The sequence below is a fragment of the Wasmannia auropunctata genome, unplaced genomic scaffold, assembly GCF_000956235.1.
Source record: "Wasmannia auropunctata unplaced genomic scaffold, wasmannia.A_1.0 LD335986.1, whole genome shotgun sequence".
In the NCBI taxonomy this organism is placed as follows: domain Eukaryota; kingdom Metazoa; phylum Arthropoda; class Insecta; order Hymenoptera; family Formicidae; genus Wasmannia; species Wasmannia auropunctata.
Window position 1 is genome coordinate 166,454 of NW_012026904.1, and position 14,120 is coordinate 180,573.

At 37.9% G+C, this 14,120-nt stretch overlaps 1 protein-coding gene and 1 long non-coding RNA gene across 7 annotated transcripts in view; one reads left to right on the top strand and one right to left on the bottom strand.

The window, feature by feature from the left end:
- Positions 1-14,120, top strand: part of LOC105454315 (netrin-1-like) — a 194,304-nt gene that overhangs the window by 155,437 nt on the left and 24,747 nt on the right. The gene's annotated exons all lie outside the window — the stretch shown is intronic.
- Positions 1-14,120, bottom strand: part of LOC105454314 — a 147,394-nt gene that overhangs the window by 97,925 nt on the left and 35,349 nt on the right. The window contains exon 5 of one of the 6 annotated variants that reach the window (XR_974973.1): positions 348-842. The exons of the other annotated variants lie outside the window; for them this stretch is intronic. This is a non-coding gene — a long non-coding RNA (uncharacterized LOC105454314). Of the gene's footprint in view, positions 1-347; positions 843-14,120 lie in introns of those variants that run through there. 6 annotated transcript variants of the gene reach the window in all.

Sequence of the window (14,120 nt, forward strand, 5' to 3'; positions counted from 1 at the left end):
AGTCTCTCCTCCTCCCTCCGCGAAATCACGATCGCGGCCTCTGCGTCTCGATAATGTCGCGATAAGCCGCCGCAAGTCAACGTACTTGTATAGCGGGTGTCTCGGACACGGATAACGCAAGAACGGATAAGTAAGAAAATGATGGCCATTTTAACGGAAGGAACTTCGATATCCACCCAGATATTCGCAGATTAACGTAATTGGTCCACGTATCTTGAATCGACACATATTTTTCAATTTAATATTATAATATTTGAAGTAAAGTTAATTTTAATAGAAATTAAAGTTAATTTTAATAGAAAGTAAAATTAATTTTAATAGAAATTTAATTTTTGGCTCAATTGCCAAATTATTAAATATTTTATATAGAAAAGAAAAAAAGATATAACGGAAAATAATATCAAGTTGGGTTTTTGCTAAGAAAAAATAAAACTTATCAAATTCTTTTAACGGCTAAGGGAATTATCCGTGAAATCTGGGACATTCCGTATAATGAGCTGATTTTAGATAAAATCGCGTTGGTTAGCAAAGTGTTAAAAAACGCCGAGCCGAACCGGTATCAGCCGACTTACGCTTATTATATCCGTTTGTATCTCAAAGAAACGAACGATCAAGATTAAGCTGCTTTTCACGTCTTCGAAATTTCATTGGGACGAAGTCCGCGCCGATCACGCTTCATGCTCGCTCTCGTCGCGTGCAGGTTTCAGACTTCATTACCGGTTTCATTCTCGCGCACTTCTTCTCTCGTTACTTCGTCCGACGGCAAAGCGAGGAGCTGACTTATATATCTTTTTATTTTTCAATTCCTGCTACTTTAACTTCGCAATTTAGCGCAGTTCGATCTACAGGGAATTCGTATTCGCTACAAAACTATCTTATATTACGTTATCGTACTATCGTAGCAAGTCGGCGAGTGCAGAAAGAGAGATAAGAGAATATCAAAAAACGTTAAAACTTGTGTCCAACTTGTGAAGCTCTTCGTTTGATACCCGAAAAAATAGCGTTATAATAATTATATATTGTAATTTATGTACGATTGTACATTCAGATTTGTGCAATTAACAAAAAATCCAGTTTAAATATCATATGGACGTTATTCTGATTGCGAATAATTTAATTCTATCTCAAATGCAATTGATCAATGTATTCATATCATGGAGTACTGTTGCAATTTACTATTTTTACGCATGCATTTTTATCACTGACAAATTAAAAAACAATAATTAAAGTTTAAAGTAAAAACACATATATAATTAACTATCTAAAATAAATGTCATGTTCTATAAAAAAAAATGTAACTTTTCAAAAATAGAACGCAATTTTTGGATATCTTCTGTTCATATCTTAATAATTCTCAACTTCTTCTTTCGTTCAATGCTGAAAGCTAAAGAAAACGAACAAGAGAGACGAGCTGTATGTTAATAAACGACTGTATTTTCGCAAATAGTCAAGAAAAAAAATGTGTATAATATAAATTGAGAAGAAACTCTTAGATAACGCGTACGTTTGGCGATGATAGTCGGCAGCGAAAGGATCGTGTGTTCCATGCTTAACGTCTACATATTATTACAATATAAGGCGAGTCCCGTATCGCCGGGAAGGTCCACTTGACGCGATCCACCCACGCGGGCCCGCAAATCGCGCGGCCCGCCGCGCGCCACGGACCGGCGTGATCGTCGTCGGATACGCGGCCGGCTCGTTACCGGGGAGAGATCGGGATCTCTCTCGCGCGGGCCTTCCGCCGCCGCGGGGATGAATCCCGCGCGATCTCCACGTGTCCGCCCCCGCCGTTATTCATAAGCAGCGCGGTAATTACGACCAACTGGTAGCCCTCGGCTACCTTACCCCTGTCGAAGGCGGCCCACTCCCCTCGATGTGTTCGCGTATTATCGCGCGGTAACCGTAAGCGCGCATATCCGGCGTACGCATTCCGCGTCACGGATCGCATCTATATGTTAATGCCCCGCCGCGCGTGCAACCGAGCCCGCGTCGTAATTCTCGCGTAGCGCAGCGCAGCGCAACGCACCCACGCGCGTCTGCATCGCGCGCCTCGGGAGTATACCGCGGAAAAAAGTGCGCGAGTCGATTCGGCTTTGACGATACGATATACCGATGGCTCGTATCGTCCAAAGCCGTCGCTCCGCGGTCTCTAGCAGAGTAACTGGCTGAAGATGAAAAATCATTTTGATATTTGTAATCATTATATGAATCTTGAATCAAAAAGTGTCGAGATAAGTATTCGAAATAAAGTATCACTCCTGAGACATGGAGACCGTTTATATTTTGATTAAAGATAAATTGAAACCGTACCGAGACTATACCGAGAGCCAATTGTGAGAAGTGGAAAGGTTATTCCTGTGAGAGAGAGAGAGAGAGAAACTCGACTTTATTAAAATATGACATGTGGAATACGCCACAATATTATAGACATACATAATGAGATTATGTTATTAATAAATTTTTGTTTCAAACGCAATTTTTATAGAAATCTACTAATAAAATGTAGATAATTTCGCAATACGCATCTCATGGACCTACCCCCACCACTAAAGAAAAAGATTCAACTATATACTGTATGCCGTAATTAAGTGCTCATTTATTGCTAATTTATTGCTCCTACTCATTCGCAGGAAATTAATATAAAAAATAAAGATGCTGATTTCACGTACGCTACAATACCTTACAATTATTCGAAATTGTCGATGTTTCTTTTGGAGTATTTTAAAGCAAAAAAGTAGCAAAAAATTTTTGGTATTTTTTTCTTTACAGTACTCCGTAACGTACAATATTCAGTACGTGTTTTTCGGCAGTAAAAGTGCTGGCGTTACGTGACGTTAACACCCTCATTTTTAATATTAATTTCCTCCGAATGAATAGAAACAATAAATTCCCGACTAGAGTAATTAGTAATAAATGAGCATTTAATTATAGCATGTAGTTAAACTTTTTTTAGTGGAGGTGATAGGTCTAGTGCTAGGTTCACGAAGGTACTTCACGATTGTTCTGATGACGCCCAAGCTTCCTTCTATTTGTGGATTCTGTTGTTGCACTCATATACAGCACAATACTTGCGAAAACGTGATCAATTACGATTGTTAGGATAATCGCACAACACTCCCGATGCTAATCGCATGAAACGCGCACTTTACTTGTTATTCATTATGATGAAATTACGATCGCGAAAATGATAGGAAAAAAATACGAAACTCAATATTGATAAATCTGGCGAATTAGTTCAATAAAATCTCGGCAAAGATTTTTAACAAGTTGCAAACAATGCAACGTCGAATTTATATTAAATAACTAATAAATAATAGAATATGGATTTAATTACGACTATAACTTATTATAATTAATAGGATATTCACACAATAATATTTGATTCAGATTTCTACTAATAAACAAAAAATCCAAAAATCATTTATAGTCGTTCAAAAATATACAATTGAAATCCAATATGGTATACGCAATATATTTCAAACGCATAAATCCAATTAAATGCGTATTGTTAATCACTCAATCGGGCGATTTGTATTCTACACCGCGCTCTTTTAATTCGAAAGTATAATAATGAGTAAATTAGCGAAAAATTCAAAGCACGGCGCGAGATATATTCGTATTTAATTGTAAGCATTGTTATAGAAATCATCGCACGCGAATGTACATAAATATCGTAAAATAATAATTTATAAGTAAAGTAATAATGTATAACTCCCATCGTTGGGATAACACGTAGCTCTGACTGAAAACAATCGACTTGTAGTCGACGGGTTCCAGGTTCAAATCTCGGGACTGTCATCCCACATATGACGACTGATAGCTAGTCTACATTGCAAAAAATGTAAAGGTACCGGCTACCATGATTCTTGGTACAAAGACCGTAGTATTTTAAATTTAAATGATGTTGCAAGTGTAATATGTAAATTGCTTAGTTTTGCTTAGTTGATTTGTTTCAATTTATAAATAGTCAAATGAAATTCACTATCAGTTGGTGTTTATTTTTTTATTATAATTCTCATCTTTTACATTTTACTACTTATGTAACATAAATGAATCGCACGAAAGACTAGCTTCGATAAATAACCAATACACGGAGAGAATTTTTTTTTAATTTACCCTGCAAATCATGTTAATTGTGGGACAATATAGTATTTAGGCTGCAAATTTTACTGTGCACTACAATAAACTTTACTGTAAAATCTTATTGTTGTGTATAGTAAAATTTATTGTAGTGCACAGTAAAATTTGCTTTAATACTATATTGTATCACAATTAACATGATTTGCAGGATAAATTAAAAAAAAAATTCTCTCCGTGTACGTTTACCTATATTATTGTTCATCACGGAAGTCAATTTTCTCGCACATACTGGTAGTTCGCAAGAAATAATCGCGTTCTTTAAACTTGCGATAGCGTTTTGACGTGATGCACGCGCTACCTACTGACTTGAGTCTCATTCTAGAAATGATAACATAGCGCGCGGCATCCTTGCGTACGCCGCTACCAATTAAAACAAACATCAAGACCACACGGTAACCGTCATGCTACCACGAAAAATTTAACGCACTACGAAATAACTGTACGCCGAATGTTCCGTGCTCCGTGTATTTTAAACCAATTCCGATAAATAAGCTATTGTAATATGTTTTGCGCTTCGCTTCGTGAACTCGTTAACATCGACTCGTTAACAGTAAATTCCATTCGATTGAGAGAACATGTGGAATAGAGAAACATACATATTGTTACGTAAATCGTAATTTCTATTAATATTTTTCCACGATCAATCCAAATTTGGTCTTTCAAATAAACATTAAATTTAAATGTCGATTTCACATCGAGTTTCGAAAGGATTAAAATAAATGTGTATCGCTTATTAAGTGACGCAATAAAATGATTACACAGCGTTATCTATTTCTCATCATTTACAAATCAACTAATTGTATTTCTATTCCAAAATCTTCTCTCACTCTCAATCAATTGAACGGAATTCATTATTAGACGCAATGCTAACCAATTTACAAAATGAAGCGCTAATATTCAATAAAAAGTTATCAAAATTAATTTAAAATATTTGGCTTTCAATTACATATTTTGTAGTATAAAATCTTTCGAAACGAGCGCAGCCCCGATATTTGTTTTGATAACAATGTGGCGTAAGCAAGACCGGAACGACCGGGTATTGCGCGATCCGGCAGGCCGCGTGGTGTTCCACCGCACGATTGAGACGCGAGTATCGGGAGAGCATCAAATTCGATAATTTCCCAATTGTAATTGGTAATAATTAATCTGCGCAATTAATTAACTCCGGCAACTAGTTTAGCAATCAGGTATTTATTTAAACAAATATATATTTCGCGCGATTTATTTCATTTTATGTATATATCAAAGCAATAAAGAATGGAAACCAGAAATTATTATTTTTATTAGGATATTCAGTTGCAATCGATAATTAAAATCTTTTTAATTAGATTCAAATTTTGTGTCGCGCTTTTTTTATAGTTCAAACGTAAATTATTTATTACTTTCAGATTTAAATTTGAGGATTTGAATTTTAATTATACATTTTATGATTATATCTTAATTATTTTTCCCCTAACTAATAGACCTTAATAATTGTCAATATGTGCGTAACACATAAATTCGACATTTCCATATTAATATATATTTATAATTTGCTAAAAAACCCGTTTGCCGTTTGCGATTTCGAGATTCATGATTATCGAGCGAATCATAAAGCTTCGTACTTTTTTTAGACTCCCTCGTCGCAGTGTTACGTGCGATTACTGTCGATAGTGCCATGCAAAAAACTGTTCTATTCTGGTGATTAGTACGGGTGATCGTAATTAACCACGTCTTCGCGAGTATTGTGCGAACGAACCTGAGAGGAGAAGTTGAAGCGGAGAGGAGAGACTGAAGTGTATGTGTGGAGAGGAGAAGGCCTAGAAGGCATCGGGCAAAGACGAAGCAGCCGTGGGATAAGTAAATTACTATATTGATTTATCATTTCAATTGCAGAAACCGATGTATCTCTATTCGATCGAGTTTTAAACAAGCCGCGCAACTTGTCGATGCAAATCACGAGCGCGGGCTAAAAGAGTGATTATCTTGATAAATTATTCAGTCGAGATTACCATAAACACGCGCGGAAAGCTCTATCTCTACGGGGCGGACAGGTGCGAGATGTCTTTCTACGCGTTTACCTGCCTGATGATAAATTTCGTCTTAATTATTTGGCTTATATACCAAACGGCGACGCGATGCCGATCTGTTACGCGTTACTCTGGTTTTAATTCGTCGACGTATTCTTACGCAACTATAAATAGCCGAGTCGGTGCAATAGCTCGGGCACGACAAGAACACGCTGTGATGCAAATTGCAAGCCAATGATGAGATCGAAGAGGGGCTATTATGCTAATAAATTATTCAGCCGAATTATCATAAACATGTTCATACATATTTCACCATTTGCAAGACGACCACTTGCGTATAACTTTCTAAATGTAATCAACAATCAAGAGAACAAATTTTTTGTTAATCATAGATACGCTGGCCGCAACGTTATTCAAATCCGTTAAGTTTTATTACTTAATATAATCCCTTAAATTTTTTGCTTCACATAATCCTATCATAATCGTAAAATGACGTGAAGTACATCTGTATGAGTTCGATAAAATTAGACAAACGATTATCCTTTGACAAATCGTCTGGAGGGTCCATCGTAAACGTGCAGGGCATAAAGCGTTTACTATATCTGCTATGTTACCAGTATTACGTTTTAGCACAATCTTTATACTAGTGGATCTAGTGGTTGCGTAGCACTTAACGTTGAAGAAAAACGTAAAACAAATTATCGTAATAAGAAAAGGGTTAAAATAGATTTTATATGATACAGTGCATATGCAAAAGTGAATTGACGCTAACCGACATTATTATTTTGTCATTATTTGTTTGCGAAACATAACTTCGTCAAAGCAATTTTCCATTTTCCCGAATCGAACGAGGACACATCGAGGAAAAAAAGTCGATCGTATCTTGAACAGTATATCATCACCTGCCAAAATCGAGGGTGCTCTTCTTCGCCCCTTCGACATTCATGATCCACTATCGAGCACTCGACTGGTATTCACGGGAACAAAGGAGAGGATGCGGGCAAAGCGGAGCGGGCAAACGAAAAATCTCGTTTCGCCGTCGACGGAGCGCCTTCTCGTCGTGGTGCGCGCGGTTCCACCCTTAACGGAAGCCATGCTCTCAAGCACTCGCGATGCATTCGAGTGCTCCAAGAATTTTTTTCTCTGCCCGTGCCCAGATTATATAGGAAATCACAGAGTCGGATCAACGATCCTGTATCCGAGAAACAGAAGACGGCAATGTGATCAGGCGGCATTGTGAGCCAAAATGACTAAATACGAAATATTTAGATCATTGCAATTTGGAAAATAAACTCTAGCAATTACAGAATAAATAATGACATGATGCCTTCTAATGCAATTATTTAAACCGTATTACGTCTCCTGGAATAAAAAATCGATATAATTTTATATAAGTTATTAATTCTCATTTCTTGAATTAAAGATTAAAGTATGGACATAGGTATGTATATCTGCGTGTAAATTTCAATTTTAATTGAATTTATCCACACATTTAATTTATCTTAAAAGCCATTCACGAACACATAAAAAAAAGTGCGAGATTGCAGGCTTCGTCTTTAAAATTGATTTTTTTTTTATATTTATATTCTTCTGCTTCTCAAATATAGACTTTTGGACTTTAAAAAAGTCAAGTGTCAGGAATAAGATTTCGTGACGCGGTTCTTAATTTGATAATATCGGGTATTATACATTGGCGTATCCGAAGGAGAGAGAGACTGGTCTGTTATTAAATTAACCTTCGTCAAGACCTGTTATTAAATTTAAGCTTCCGGCGATCGCGTATACATGTACTGCAGTTAATAGCAGATAATTTTACGTTCAATGTAAGCAGAATGTAAGCGAGCTTTGTTTCCTTACGTCTCAAGATACACACATTGCAACTGATATTGTCATTGTGGAAAGTGTTAAATCATACTGATACTTAATGATACCGTACGAATGAATCGCGCTTGTTTCTCCAATTCGGCATATACATTATGATGGATCTTCCCTTTCCTGGCTTTTCTCCGAGATGAATTACTTCGCCAGTTTCGCGATAAAACCGACCCTGGTAGGAAATAAACGTCAGACCATTAAAGCGAGTCCACGCGAATGTATATATCTGCGGCAAAATAATAATAACTCGAGGGCGAACCCTCCTTTCGGGCCCTCCCTTGTGCGCAGGGAGAAAAGCACGAGACGGTCGTAAGGGACGTGGGAGGCACAGCTTCAAAAAGGGAAAGGGAAAGAAAGGAAGAGGGAGAGTCGTCGCCGACGCCTGCAAGTACGTGTTCATTTATGTACGTGTATATTACGCGCGTACGTGTTTACGTGTATGTTCTGCGGCTTTTTCTGCGTATCGCTCGTGGTATACAGTACGTTTTATCGACGGCGCCGATGGACCGGGGAGGGAAAAAAAAAAGAACATTGTAAACGCTGTAAAGGGTTACGGGCGGATGGGTAATGACGGCGATTAAGACCGTCCGCGAAAACCAGTTCGGTTTATTTCTGCGAGTTATCGTAGCGAAGCGAGGAAAGCGCCGCCCCGTTAAGCCGCGCGGCGGACAAAGTCGTCTACCGCGTCTCTGCTTTGCTCGTAATGTAAATTCCGTGGCCGTGTAATGACTGTCGAAGTACGCGCTTCGTCGATCACCGCGAAGCGATACATATACGTACGTCGCGTCGGCTCGGTGCGCGACGTCGTAACTTTTACATCTTAACATTCGTTCGCGACATCCCGATCTACCGGTTGATACATATACATATAACCGTGTTTATATTCCAGTAACTTTATTTAAATGTAGAATTAAGTAGATCTTGCCTCATTATTCACGGAAGGTATGCGAATTTTCTTCGCAGCAATTTCGCTGAATCGTTTCTGCCGTTGATGTTTCGCAACACGTTTGATTTACTGATTAACGTGATTTGTTGAGGCAGAGGGATCTCGAAGTCGTGGATTTATGCTGCTCGTTAATTCGGATAACGAGTATTTCGATTAATTATAATCACCCGGCTCTTCATAATTGTCGTGTATTTTGATATTTCCTGATGGAGCAATGCGAGTAATAATACACTGCCGTGGCTTACATTACGAGCGCTGTTTTTTTAGCTCGGCTTGTCCTTTCACCGGATTAAGGGACTTACGTTCGACCAAAAGGCGTTACAAAGATGGTAAACGGTATCGTTGCTGGTATCGATGCAATAATTTTCGAGCAATATATTACGATAATCGCAGTGGCACGAATAAACTGCCGGTTCGCAAGACGCATTTAAATGCAATTGGCAGAGTTATGCGAATTATAGCACACTCAAAAATTCCACACAATCACCATTAATAACGAAGTAAGATTTACAAGAGTAATGTACAGGCTTTAAGTAAAATTTATTGAGCTGTGACCTATTTAAGCTGTAAAAGTGCAAAATCTGAAAAGAGTTTTTAATTGGAAATGTAATTTATTCTGCTTACAAAGATCCGACAACGTTACGAAAAATTGGCGACAATTAAATAATTTAAGTATTTTCTATTTATATGCTGCTTTTCAATATTTATTTCGATATTTATTGTATTTCATCTATTACATATAGTTCATTATTATTTCTGAATTTCTAATTTTCAAATACATATACATATTTTATAGAGAATATAATGAACATGAGATATTCAGGCATCATAATTATTTGGATCACGGAAATATTGTATTGCCCAAACATATTATGCACAACGCTTGTACTTAAGTACACAGCTCATATAACAATCTATTGTTGCAGTATTATTGCGTGAGGTACACAAATATTTGTAGTAACGTTCCATTTTGGTATAATATTCCTAAAAAATACATGGTAGATAGTAATGTATTAAATTATTCAGGATTTGATATTATATATTATATCTATACATATATTAGGATTACTCAAATATTTAATTTTCATTTATTTAATGTTTACTTTATCTATATATTCTACATAATATAATTTAGAATAATAAACAAATACCCAGGTTTCAAATAAAGAATGATGAACTTATATCCAAATATCAATGCAATGCATTAATTCATTGTAAGACAAAATTATTTTAGCGAATTTCTTAAATTCTACATTTGGATCTCCTAATTGTAACACCAATAACGTAATAATCAATATTTCTTATTAAAATATTTTTTAACTATTTTTACATTATTGTCAGAGTGAAATGTCTTACAAATGTACAAAAAGTAAGTATAGTATAGGTATATATATATGTAATTATATTTTTGGTAGAAAATAACACACTTTCTGCGAGGATAGCAATTAGCTATTCTGAAAGTTATGTTAATTTCCAAAGTATATCTAGAGACACAGTACTGTCACGAAGCACTACATCCCGCCGAGTTTAGGATTTTAATGGCGTGGCGCGTCGCATTTAAGTATACCTCGACGACTGTGCCGCCGCGTAAACGTGTTGCGTGCGCGTATGCGCTCGGATAAACGCCCACCGAGGGTCTTTCCGTTTCGGGAAACATACCCCGAGCACTGTTTGCACACTACATCGGTTCGTTCTCTTTCCCGTTTTCTTCCTTTTCCACCATGGACGTACCTTAAAGCGGCAATGCGCTTTCCTCTCTCACCCGGCCGGCACACGTATCGCGTGTATTTATGGGCGTATTTGCGAATACTCGCGACGCGACTACGGCATGCGTGTAATTTAGACGTCGCAGTGAGATTCCTCGAGCGAGTTACAACACCGGTTTCGACGACGCAAGGAACGGACTTTTCTTCGAAAGAATCAGCTAATCTGGTATACGTATCGCGAAACTCCTCGTACATTTTTTGCTCGCGCAACGCGAAGGTAAAATAAACTTAATAATGTAATAGATGTTTATTTAAACGATTTGAAAAACGGAACGTTAAGAAGAGCACCTTTTTGCGACGACATCGAGAAAATGGCTCTCTCGATTTCTTTCAGCAATTTCGCCGTTGCCTTGTCGATCGCGATAGGACGACCCGCGTCTCTTGCGTTTCTCTTGTACAATACGAACAATGCGATGCACCGGCGACCACGTATTGTTGGCTACGCGCAAGGAAGTAACTTTCGCAGGAAATGACCTTTCCATTCGTTTGGATGACGTGCCGAGAACGAGCGGGCGATCGATCTGTTTTTCGCGGACTGTTAAAGCCGAACGAGGGTTTCGTCGTCGCGACGTCGACGATAAAAGCAACGCCGACGCGGTGGAATGACCGATCGCACTCTCGATACTTTCCGAACGAGGTGGAAGAAACCCCGCGAAATTTTACGGCGGATAGACCCCGACGGAGGAATTACGTTAAGCTCGAGAGATTGCCCTCGGCAGGCTATAAAATGTAGTATTAGATTAACGAGCAGAAGAGATTCGAGAAAAGCCGAATGAAGGAAGATCATGAATATTTTTTGTTAGAAACTTCTGATTAGAAACTCGATCATTTTATAAATTTTATTAGTTATATTATTTTATATTTAACATGAAAAATAGTAGGTTTTTCTTACATGCATTTTTAAACATATGGAAATTAGTTTATTAATCGCTATTTTATAACACTTTACATAAACATAGTGTATATAAAAAGATTTTTTAGCGAATAATTAGATACCCTATTTTGTCACTAAATTAAAACAAATTTTATCGCTATCCACACGAGATCACAAAAAGTTCCGTTCAGCACTCGAGACAGTGGGCTAAGTTTAAGCATAATCGTATATAAGTAAGTGTCGAAAGAGTCTTCACAAGACAGGTCGTAAAGTCGGGACTGAAGAGTCCCGGCAAAAATTTTCGGCCGACGACCTCGTGGACGGATACGAGACAATCTTGTACGCGTCGCGGCCAATCACGACCTAATTACGCATACCGGGTACGGTCATGATGCGCGCGTACGCATCGCCCGCGGCTCGGCGCGATGTAAATTCCCCGCGAAAAAAAGAATCTCTCGTAGCTCGCGCGCCTACATGAAAATGGAGAACCGCCTAGGGCACTTTATTCCGGTCGAGCGAATCGGCTAGTCGACATTATTCAAAAATCCCCGCAGCCTGCTCTTACGCTTCCTTACCCTCAATTAGCAACGCGATACTTGAACGTAAAGCTTTATAGGAGCGATTTGCGCGTAACGAGGGAACTTTGGAGACTTATTGCCGACCGTCGCGCGATTTTTCCCGTTTATTAAATAATCCGCGTCTTGGGGCAAATGCGGCCTTAAATCCGAACCTTTAAGCCCAAAACGTCATATTGAGACTCAATACGAATCTCTTTTTTAGAAAATACATTGAAAGTTTCACAATTACTTTTACAAAAAATATTACGTTTATAATATTTTTAGTAAGAATTTTAAATTAATCAAATTAACTGAAAAAAATTGAGTAGAAATAGCAAAGAATTAAAGTCCTAAATTCTATTGTAATATTTGAGCTTTAATGATTATTTTATAACTTGCATGATTCCTCATCAAAGTAGATTAAAATTAATTGATGTTAATAAATTTATCATCAGTCTCCGACTCTTACACGATTAATTTGTTGGAACATTGAAATTTGCATATCTTGAAACAATTATGCGTTCCATCAATCTCAGCATTAACTCAAAACCACATGCTTATGATTATATTAAACTGTCAGTTATATTACTCTGTATAATCCTTCAGCATCCCCGGGGGATTTAAACTCGGGACAGGAAAAATCTCTCCGCCTATCGTCTAACCGTATGTAGATTTCCGCATATTAAATGCATCTCGTAATCTTCACGCTGACTGCATTCAAGAGTTAACTAACACCATTCGGCGTATTCGAACGGCTCACGATGTTGCATTCCCGAAGGCGGCGCATCTCTCTCTCTCTCTCGTTTACCCGTTAAAGCCGCTTCGAGGTGTACCAGTATACATCAGCGCGGACTCTTTGAGAAAAATTGATATCGTCCGATAAAGGTTTTTACCGCTCTCTAGCTTTTCTCCCCCATATCCCCAGCGAACCGTTTGAATCTTCCTTTTTTTCGTCCGTATTTCATAGTCGACCGTTCAATCTCGCGCCAAGGATCAATAGAGATTTTTCTCAGATAATTGAAATTTTGCGCCCGCATAGCTCTTCCCGCTGATACGGGCAGTTGAAAGGACACAAACGATCGAGGGAATGAAACAGCGGAAAGCGTGAAATAGGACGCGCATCTCTCTTAATCCGCGAAATACATTCATATTTAAAAAATGCATTTCGTTAACTTTAGAAATACTAAAAGTAAAATTCATTCTTACTATATTCAGTACACGAAGAGAATTTTTTTTTTTAATATACCCTGAAAATCATGTTAATTATGGGACAATATAGTATTTAGGCAAATTTTACTGTGCACTACAATAAGATTTCGCAGTAAAATTTATTGTAGTGCACAGTAAAATTTACCTAAATACTATTGTCTCACAATTAATATGATTTTCAGGGTAAATTTTAAAAGAAAATTCTCTCCGTGTAGAAATCTCTAGTAAAGGAAGAAGCAGCAAAATACTAGAATCTTGACATCTTGCTTGTGTAGATAATATTAATAAACATGTTAATAAACTTATAGTTCTTTTTATGAGAATATTTCCTTCAGATAAGAGGGAGTGTTATTTTTAACTCAAAATACTTAATGAAAGTATTTATCAGTTCGTTTACGTCGCAGGACAAATACGTGCCATTAAGCGCAAAAGTATCAACATCGACGTTAACGTGCAGAAATAACGAGCTCCGCCAGTTCCCGCGTTTAAGTTGCCGCGGCGAGTAATCGCCAGTGTCAAAATTAACTGCCGTTTACGTTCGATTTGCTCGCGTTTCCTCAGCCGATGCAGCGACCGCGAACTGCGACGCCGGGCTGCGAACGCGCGCGACAGTACAAATCGCTGGGATCGATAACCACCGGCTCCATTTGATTAATGCTCGCTCGGCGGACGACACGGTTTAACGACACTTACTCGCGAGCGACGCCGACGACGCTGAGATTCTCAATCACTGGTAAAAGCCTA